This window comes from Phalacrocorax aristotelis, chromosome 1 (assembly GCF_949628215.1).
Source record: "Phalacrocorax aristotelis chromosome 1, bGulAri2.1, whole genome shotgun sequence".
NCBI classification, from domain to species: Eukaryota; Metazoa; Chordata; class Aves; order Suliformes; family Phalacrocoracidae; genus Phalacrocorax; species Phalacrocorax aristotelis.
Window position 1 is genome coordinate 34,826,954 of NC_134276.1, and position 9,739 is coordinate 34,836,692.

General features: G+C 39.4%; 1 protein-coding gene across 4 annotated transcripts in view; it reads right to left on the bottom strand.

The window, feature by feature from the left end:
* The window catches only part of NAA16 (N-alpha-acetyltransferase 16, NatA auxiliary subunit), a 75,269-nt gene that overhangs the window by 63,365 nt on the left and 2,165 nt on the right, over positions 1-9,739 (bottom strand). The gene's annotated exons all lie outside the window — the stretch shown is intronic.

A 9,739-nucleotide genomic window follows, 5' to 3' on the forward strand; every position in this document is an offset into this window, starting at 1 on the left:
ATTACTGATCACTACAGTTGATCACTTTAAAACAAATTTACTTAAGCCAGTTAAAGAATGCTTGTTTCAGGTAAGCATGAAAAGGATTTAAGGTCATTTAAGCTTCTTAACTTTGGGGGGGGGGGATCACAAGCCAGGCTTAACTTGGCACCATTTTCAGTTAATAAGGTGTATTGTCCTGCTGTAATTTAGGCAGCTATGCTCAGAAGAAACTAAGTCATTTCAGTTATGTGCTTGAGTACTTTTAACTGCCTCTCATAGATCACTCCCACATCATCAATCTTCCAGGACAGAGGTAAAATCTATGTTGAATTAATGTGGAGTGTAGTAACTCCTTTGCAGTCATAATACATGATCACATTGCTTCCCAGGGTACAAGCAACACAGAAACACGCCTATGCTCACTTCTGGGAAGTTGGCTACAGTGCCAACACAAGTTGCCTCCTCCAGTCTGTGGGAAAGGGCTTAACTGCAGACAGTTTTTAAGTCTTTGTTGCCTGAAACTCAAGATACTTGCAGTTAACCATGACTAAGTGGAGACTAAATCATAGAATAATTTAGGTCAGCAGGAACCTTTGGAGGTTACCTAAATCACCCCTCAAAACAAAGGAGAGCTAACCTTGATATTAGATCAGGTTGCTCTGCCTGGCTGACTTCTGGCAGGATGGCCAGGCAGCTCCCATCAGTGGCAAGTAGTTATACTATGGCAATTAACATTTAAACAGCAGCAAAAAAAAAAGCTTTGAGAATTTTAATCTGAGAACTGGTTTCCACATCTTTATCTGAAATAACCCAGGTTGCAGCAAAACTTGACCTTTCCTTAGAGTAGACTCCAAAGTTCTCCCATTCATCTATTTTTTCTTTCTTAACATAAGATGCTTAGTAAAATTTTTAAAGAATCATAAGAAAATACCAACAATGCCCTAAGTATGGTTTCTAAATTTATTCAGGTATGGCTAAGAAAGTAAAAGAACAGTGAACATATGTCTGCAAGTCTACAACCCCTGCATTATTGAGTGAAACTCCACATATACAGCAATGCTTAACTATAGAACAGAAGCTATTTGAGTCAAGTGTGCACTTAAAATAGATTACCTACTTGAGGAAATCATATCTATTACCCTTGTTCTGACATTTTTATCCTATAGAATTCAGTCTCAGGCCTAGAATAAGACCTGAACTTAAGACAATTACAGACAAATTTGAGATTCTTGGAGGACAAACAAGATCTTATTTTCCAAAGGCTAACGGATGGAAAGGAGAAGTTAATGCTCTCCACTGAGAGCAAAGCACAAGTTCAACATTCACAGTTGTTTGGCTTGCCTATAGACAACCAGAGTGCTTGTCAATGAACAGGTTGCTCAAAACAAGACAAACCACAGCATTTCTTGCCCAGCTGCTAGCTACTAGACAACAGAAGGGCTGACAATAGAAACAAAATGAATCAGTATAAAATTCAACTTTAAACAATTCCACTGCTATGGGACAAGCCTTGCAGGTCAGTCAAAAAGTGGCTTCCCAGCCCCACCCCCTCCAAATACTTAGCTATCCCCCCCACCCCTTTGTAAATAAGTTATGTATTTATACCAATACATTCGCTTAAATGTATACCAATCTAAGAGAAAAGGACTTTGCTCAGCAAGACATTATTTGACTCTCATCAACAGACTGAAAGGCTTTCAGATGCAGTTACATGGGCAAGCCTGGGGCTTTAAAGCATCCAAACTTCATGAATGGACTGCTTCTAAACTTGTCTCTCCAAAAACTGAATGAGCACACCATGCTCCACCTGTACCTTGTTTACAGGAGACCAGAGTTTGATGCCATATAATACCATCTCATTCTGTAGTACAGATGGGAATTTCATAGTTGAGAAACCTTCTATTTCCATATGTATTCTCAAGTTCCATACTAATCAGGACAAATATAGCTGAAATGCATTCATTCTTATCTGTCCCATTGCATTAAGTCTTTGGCATATTAAAAGCTCAAGCTAATAGGCTGGGCTGGGTTTTTTTTGGCAGGTTTGGTGAGTTTTTTGTAAACAGCCTTATCTGTTGTGCTTAATGTGAGGCTCCCCATCACATTTTTATGGCGATAATTTCCTGCTAAAACTGAAGCCAAATCACGAATGCTTACACACTGGAATCCTCAAAGGGAGATTTTAGCAAGGTTAAAATGTTATCCAGAACTTCTGCTACCAGATGTTCCTGGAAGGATATTACCTCCTCCGGCAAACATCTCATCCTGGTTTATTCCCTTTTTCAACACTAACTCGAAGATAAAATCTACTTGGACACTTCACCATACAATTAAGCCACACATTTTATGCACTTTCAGCTAAGTGTCAAGTGCATCTACACAGAGGTCAAACAGGCACAGCATCTAAGTAGTAACTATAACTGCAAAGGTAAAAAATACTAGTAACAAGGACACAACAATGAAGAGCAAGAGGATACTTGAATCCTGTACTACAGTCGTTTGCCACTTGTACTTAAGTAGCTGCCATTCATAAATTCTAATTTGTTTTTTCTATCATGCCATCTTTTTTTTAGAGACAAAACCCCTTCCACCCTATACAAAACCCCCTTCTACTACTAAATATCAGAATCGGGGATCTGAATAGTTTGCTAACATCACTCAAAACAGGACAGTGTATCACTACTCAATCGCATATGCCACTTACATGTAAGTTATGTTTAACTATTTGTAGCATTAGGTTAGTAAAGGGATGCTTTTATAGACTATACCTCCCTAGGCAAAGCATTTGCCACTTGTATCGAGACAACAGCTACATTTTTCACATACTGAAGACAGTTTGATACACAGAGCAGCAATTCTATGGCTGAAGAACATCTCATTATGGCCCTCAGACATTAACACTCACTTCTGAAACCATTTAACAAAAAATCTCAACTGGCTACTCAAAAAGAGACTGCAGTTGCAGCAACTAATTCCTCACCCCCTGTCTCTAGTACCTCTGAATGTACTAAAATGATATTATTTCATAAACCATTTTCATGAGAAGGCTGAATAAAATGTAGTATCACATTGGAAGAATGATGACAGGTATCACATCAAACCAAACAGCAGTGTTAAGCATAGCAACCACGCTTCCTTGATCAACTTAAATGTTTTAATAGTTTTAAGTTGTTTACAGTCGCAGACCATCTTAATGGAGCTGCAGTGAAGAAGTTCAATCCAAATGAGACACACTGACTAGTCCCACGATGAGCAAAGGGGAGTTTACACTGGCACAGGTTGCCCAGAGCGGTGGTAGATGCCCCATCCCTGGAAACATTCAAGATCAGGCTGGATGGGGCTCTGAGCAACCTGATCTAGTTGAAGATGTCCCTGCTCACTGCAGGGGAGTTGGACTAGATGCCCTCTAAAGATCCCTTCCAACCCAAACTATTCTACATGCAATTTCCTTTAATAAGAATACTGCAATTACGAAGTTGGTTTTGCCATCTCTTGACAAGAACTTGTCAAAACACTAAATCCAAACCACTGCCAGCAATTTAACACTACTCTCAGATCCTACCTGTGCAGCCCATGTTCAGTTAATACAGGTCTGCTCATCAACAGGCTGACTCGCCAGAAACATGCTGGACCATCAGAACCACCAACAAAATAAGCATTTCAAGTGATTTAACTGTTTCGAAGTAGATGAATAAAAACAGCTTCAAGTTTTTAGAGGAACATAATTTGTTTATTCATCTTCCCTTCTACTGTCCTTCCCTATAATCCTGCTCACAGACCTCTCAGCACTCAAAGCTTCATCGCTCTAGCTGCCGAGATTTTGGTGCAACACACTGGGGTTTTTGGCAACACCTAGGATTCATTTCAACAAAATTTTAGTCTTATGTTCTCAATGCTTACATCTTCAATTTTTTTAACTGATATGGGGGGCTGGGTACGGAAGGAACCCGAGAGCTAAATGTAGACTATCAGGGCCTAGAGAGAAGGACACATCAAGCCCTATGGAAAGGATGCTGGAAGTCAGTTGTGCTGGAAATCGGTCCAAGCCACAAAGGTGATAAAGTTCAGTAATAAAAAACCCTGAAAGTTATCACTGACTACAATTCTATCAGCAGCTTTTCCTGGGAGCTGTCTGACAGGTATTTAGGGGCTGTTCAAATTAACAACACACATTTCTGACCAAGACCAGGCACAATCAATACAGGAACATCAGCATTCTGTCAGTATTCTTAATTGGCATTTAACACTTGGACCTTTTAAAAAGCTTTCCTTGTTTTATAGCACATCTATAAAACTGTCATCTGCATCCAGCAGACAATCTATGTTTCACACAGCAGCTGATAATTAGTTAAGTACCTTAGCCAGATTTTTAGGCAGAACTTAGTATATACTATTCCTATGCTAACAAACAGTAATTTCTAAGTTATTCAGCAGTTTGATAGTAAGGTCTAACACCACCTTGTTTGAATGATATATGATTAAGGTCCGGAAAAGTTCAGCATCTCTGTTGGAAATACTTCTTATAACATCAAGTATTTAGATACTTGACAATACTGATACATGAAAAGAAAACATCATGATACTATCAAATTTCAGAGACAGGCCAGGGACTTCTACATGAGGTTCCCCAAACAGCAACCCTCTCGCCACACTGATTTCAGTTCACTGACGGTTGAGAGAATGGAAAAAAGTATCAGCTGGAAGGGGCTTCAGCTCATAGAGGCTAAGGAAAAAGTTCATTACTGCTTTCCCACTCCCATAGCATTTTAGATTTCTAGTCCCAGGACAACCCTTCCAGAGTATCAAGGTGTTCTTCTACCCTTTCCCCAAGCCCTACTGGTATGTATATACACATGCCCCCCCTCCCCGCTGGTAAGAGTGGTTAACCTCATCAACTGAAATAAAAAGAAGAGGAAGACAACCTAGGCTCCAGCCTTGCTTGCTTCAATTGCCAAAATGGACAGCCCACATAGTTCTTTCCAAGACCTGGGGACTCAGCAATGCAAAACAGTGCTGAGTCAGACCACAGATGGTGGTGTACAATAGAAGAAGTGGCCAGCATCATATATAGTGGTAACATTTCATCAAAGCACTAATGTCACAGCAATATCTAAGCTTTCACAAACATGATTCTCTGTATGCAACAGCATTTTTTCCTTCAACTGCTTTTTCCAGTTATTTAAGTTCAAATATACAGAATACACAAAACATTTCAACCTGCATTCTGTACAATAACAGTTGTAATCACTGCTGTTTGTATTCTATAATAATTGGCAGAATAAAACTGATATTGTATTTATCAGAAAGAACATGTGTGACAACAGAATGTTGTTTCAGCATTTGTTGTCAAAGACATCTTCAACAGCCCTATAAACTATGCCTATTTTAAAGGGGGAAGTTAAAGGTGGAAGCTCATTATTAAAAAGCTTGCCTTAAATTAAGGCCTATTCTAATTCTGCCTGTGCTCACACACAATACAACTTGAACCCTAGAATATCCTTTGCTTGGAAGTACAGAAACAAGAGAATATGCAGCAGAAAGAGCTCGTAACTTCTAAGTACTGAGGATCTGTAATTTCCTCACTATTTGAGTCAGTAGAGTTCTCTATCATTCATGAACATATGTATGCTCCTGCAAAGCAGAAACCATAACAGCAACACTAGAAATCAGACAAGTCACAGCCCCAACATACACTTTCAGCTAGTTTTCATCTGCACTTTGTGTAGAAGTACTGAAGAGACCAATCTGCCACATCTCCTGGGATGAAACTGTAATTTGCTTAGCAAGAACTCAGACCTAGCAGGTGCTCCACAAGCATGGGGAACTGCATCTGTGAGCAGTTAAGCCAATGAAACTATCAACATCAGCACTGTTTTGCAAGACCCAACACACACACAAATTTCAGGCTTTAAAAAGATTATACTTTCATTTAGATATCTTAACATTCAAGTCAATTGCTGATGCAAGCCTTAAACACTAGCTTTTGTTAGTGTTTTGTTAGTCTCAAGATTCCACAAAAGATTTCACAGTGATTCAGACAAAAAAGTTGCAGGTATCATACCTGGTCAGGCCAGAGAGGTCAGACCCACCTGGTACAGGCCACTAGAGGTAACATGCAAGTGTTAGATGCATAGGGAGAGGCTTAAGAATAAGGCAAGCATTAATATAGTTCTCACTAGAATGTTCTCAGCCTCCAGTTATTTTTGTGCCTCACCAAGCCTCAGAGCCAAAGGGTATATCTTCACATACACAAAAAAATAAGGGCTACCCCTCCACACACGCCCCAAAGTGCCTAAAACTTTTCATAGCTACTACATCTTGCAGCAAAGGGTTCCACAGTATAACCACCTCTTTGTTAAGAGGTTTTTGTTTGGAGCCTGCTACTCTGCAGCCACCATTTCTACCAAAATGAAAACTAGGCACGATAGCTTGAAAATAGGCAAGTCCCTACTTAACTTCTCCAGATTGTTCAGAACTTCAGAATCTTCTATTAAGGTCTTTCTCCTTCAAGGTCATTCCATACTTGCATCCTTCCTCTGAGGAGGCTTGGGGGTGGGAGCAGGACCAGGGGAAACAGCAACTATCCAGAAACAGCAAATGTAGACTTCCAGGGTACTTGAGCAGCGGTGTAGCAGCATTTTTCTTTTCCCACGACTCACCAGCTTTCAACTACTGTACAATGAAATTGTTTTAGCAGAATCTCAAAAATCACTAAAAATCTCAGATCTTAGGGACAATCCAGCTCACAGCCCATACTAAGTCTACATTAAATTCATATTTCCAAGCCTAACAATTCATCTACAACCATTTTACTTCCTATGACTCAACTTACTCCAGAAACACTAAGTACCTTCACGTCTTGTGCCACGAGTAGCTTAGCACAACTGAACTCTTCTTGCTATTCACCACTTGCTCTGTTCAATATAACCACAGGCAATTAAGAAAAAAGTTCCAGCAGAAAACACAATGGAACTCAACTCTGAAAAGTTTTCCTGTATGAATAAAGGAACTTTGCTTTAAAAAAGTCCAGAGCAAATAACCAACCAGCACCATTCCATGGAAGCCTGCTTCATGAGCTTTACAAGATGACACTTACAAACTTGTTCTGAAAAATTACAACAGGAATATCTATTTGGGATAAAGTCTCCTCCAAATCAGTCTCCCTCAAATGACTGACAAATATGACGCATGGTTTTTCCCTTATGAAAGTCTTACCAACTCTTACCATTAGTCTATTATCTATCCTCCACAATTCTGTCATTTTAGTAGTCTGCAGCTGGCCAGGCATCCTCACCACCTCTTTTGAAAGTCGGTGTCACAGACAGCCTACACTCTTCCTATGCTGCCCCTCCTTAGCAGCACAAGTAACCACCACACCACAAATCAGTCTTACTAGTTACACTGGAAGATTTTTTACTGTCAGCTCCATACACCTACCTTCAAAGGAAGGGATCTTTAACAGAGACTTCAAACATCCTCTACTCACTCCAGTAGTGGTTTACAATGGCTACCTCAGCTATGTTATTCAGCTCATTTGGGGGGCATTAATCAGCACAGCATCATACCTTCCCAATTACTGAGTTTAATAGTTTGGTAACTCCCCCCAATCACTACTAGGAGACTGGCTATTTGCATGCTTATAATCCATAATTATTTCATCAAATAAAACGAAAAAGTTTTTAGAATTTTATGAGTAAGAATTTATTTAACTCCTTTAAACACCTGCATATCTTTTATCAAAAAAAGAAATCTCTTAAGGTTATTGTATATTTTGTTCAATAGCATCCTGTTGAGCAAAAAGGACGCTACAGAGAAGTTGAACAACTCCTCAGAGATAAGGTACTTCAGATAATTTCTAAGATATCCTCACCCAAAAAAGTGGCAGGCGCGTGCCTGAATGAAATAAGCAGCAACAAGCCACCACTACAAAGGGATATCCTTGCAAACTTTGTGTTTAATTACTTGAAGTCAAACAAGAGTAAATGGCTAAACCGGTCTCAGTAAGACTAATACCTTGTACCTGAAGAGGTATCAGGACTTCACTGCCTCTTAAGAGGAATTAATTTTTGCAATTTGCAATTAATGCAGCAAACCTTATTTTATGCAACAACAATATGTGGAATTCACTAAGAAGTCAAAGGTTAATTATTTACAGGGATGAAACTATCCACAGTTATACTAGGCATGAAACAAATGTCAGACAATGCCTTACACTGTGTAATACTGGGCAGACACCAACAGTTATTACAAGACACTAAGCATTTCTTAAAAACAAAAACAATTTGGCAATTAAGCCATGAAAGTATGAAAACAAGCTCATGGCTTTCCTCTAAAGCACCCATAAGGACTACCATGCCCTGTCCAGACAGAACTGATTTGATTCCATAAAGCCAAAGCTTAAAACTAATTTTAAGATGAGACATAGCTTATAATCTAGGTTCTCAGGTATGTGTGTGGAATCAAAGCTGCTTAACATGAAGCTTACAACTCTGTTCAAAATACACAAAAGAAAGATCTGCCTAAGCTTACTAGAAGTAAACAATAAATGCACATTACTGAACTTCAGTGTTAACAAGAAGCATTTTTAATTTCATGTTCATTTTAGGTTGCATTTGACCCATTCACTTAAAAAGTCACATAGGCTGAAGACTAATTTTAAGTGGCAAGAAACACACAGGCATTCCTGTATTAATTCTTCTTTATGGATGCCTTTCTCTTTCCATAAAGGGGAAGCCAGGAAGCTTGTAAACACTTTTTTCCATGCCTTCTGTGAGACTGAGAAGTGAAAGAGAAGGGGTTGAAGTTGCTCAGCCCCTCCCTCCCACACATCACACCTGTAAGCACCATCCGAGCTTCCAGGGGAAGAGCTCTAGTCCGAGAAAAAGCCCATGTAGAAGAGTGGAAGTAAAGATAAAGAAACAAAACAGACCTGGAAGTCAGGAGAACAAGAGAAATGATCTCTAGCACTACCTTACGGTAATACTGAGAAAGCAGAACTATTACCCATGTTGCCATTGCTATTAGCTCCCTAATCACATTCACAGCTAGTTTTAAGCCAACTTGTTCAAGTACTGCCAAGCATGCAGGCACACAAATTGATGTGGCTTAAAGACCATTTACTCAGTGTCTTGAGCAGACTTCACAGCTTACACTGAACTCCATGAGGCCATGCTAGTTTGGGCAGCTCAGTAAGCTTGGTTTGCTGTTACGAGGGCACCTTGTCCAGACTGTTGATAATCTGTCTTGCACATTACATACACACACCAAGTCACTGACTCCTAAGTAATTGTGATCTCCAAATGAGTTTCCCATTTCATAACTGTTAATTCTCCACATAGTGTTTGTAAAAATACTTAGTCCTAATATACGAGTACAGTTTCTTTGCATCTATTCCAAGTGATTAAATCACTATACGCTTATAAGGTCTCTTAGAAAACCTCCCCTACAATCCCCCCCGCCCCATTTTTAAAATGCCCATAGCATCCCTAGTAATTTCAAGCATTGTGGCAATGCCAAAGTAGGCAAAAACTGCTCCAATTAACAGTCCTTTTACACTACAAGCTATACTACTACACTAAAATACTCTGAAACCTGTCAAGCAACCAGAGGGTTCAATTTGTACTATGTAGACCTTTGTATTCCAGAAAGAGTGCACCATGAAAAATATTACTTTTTCTAGCCAGCTTTGATAAGAAATTAAGTTTCAAGAAGTATCAGTATATGAAGTGACAAGCCAACAAGTAAGAGTTTGTGATTA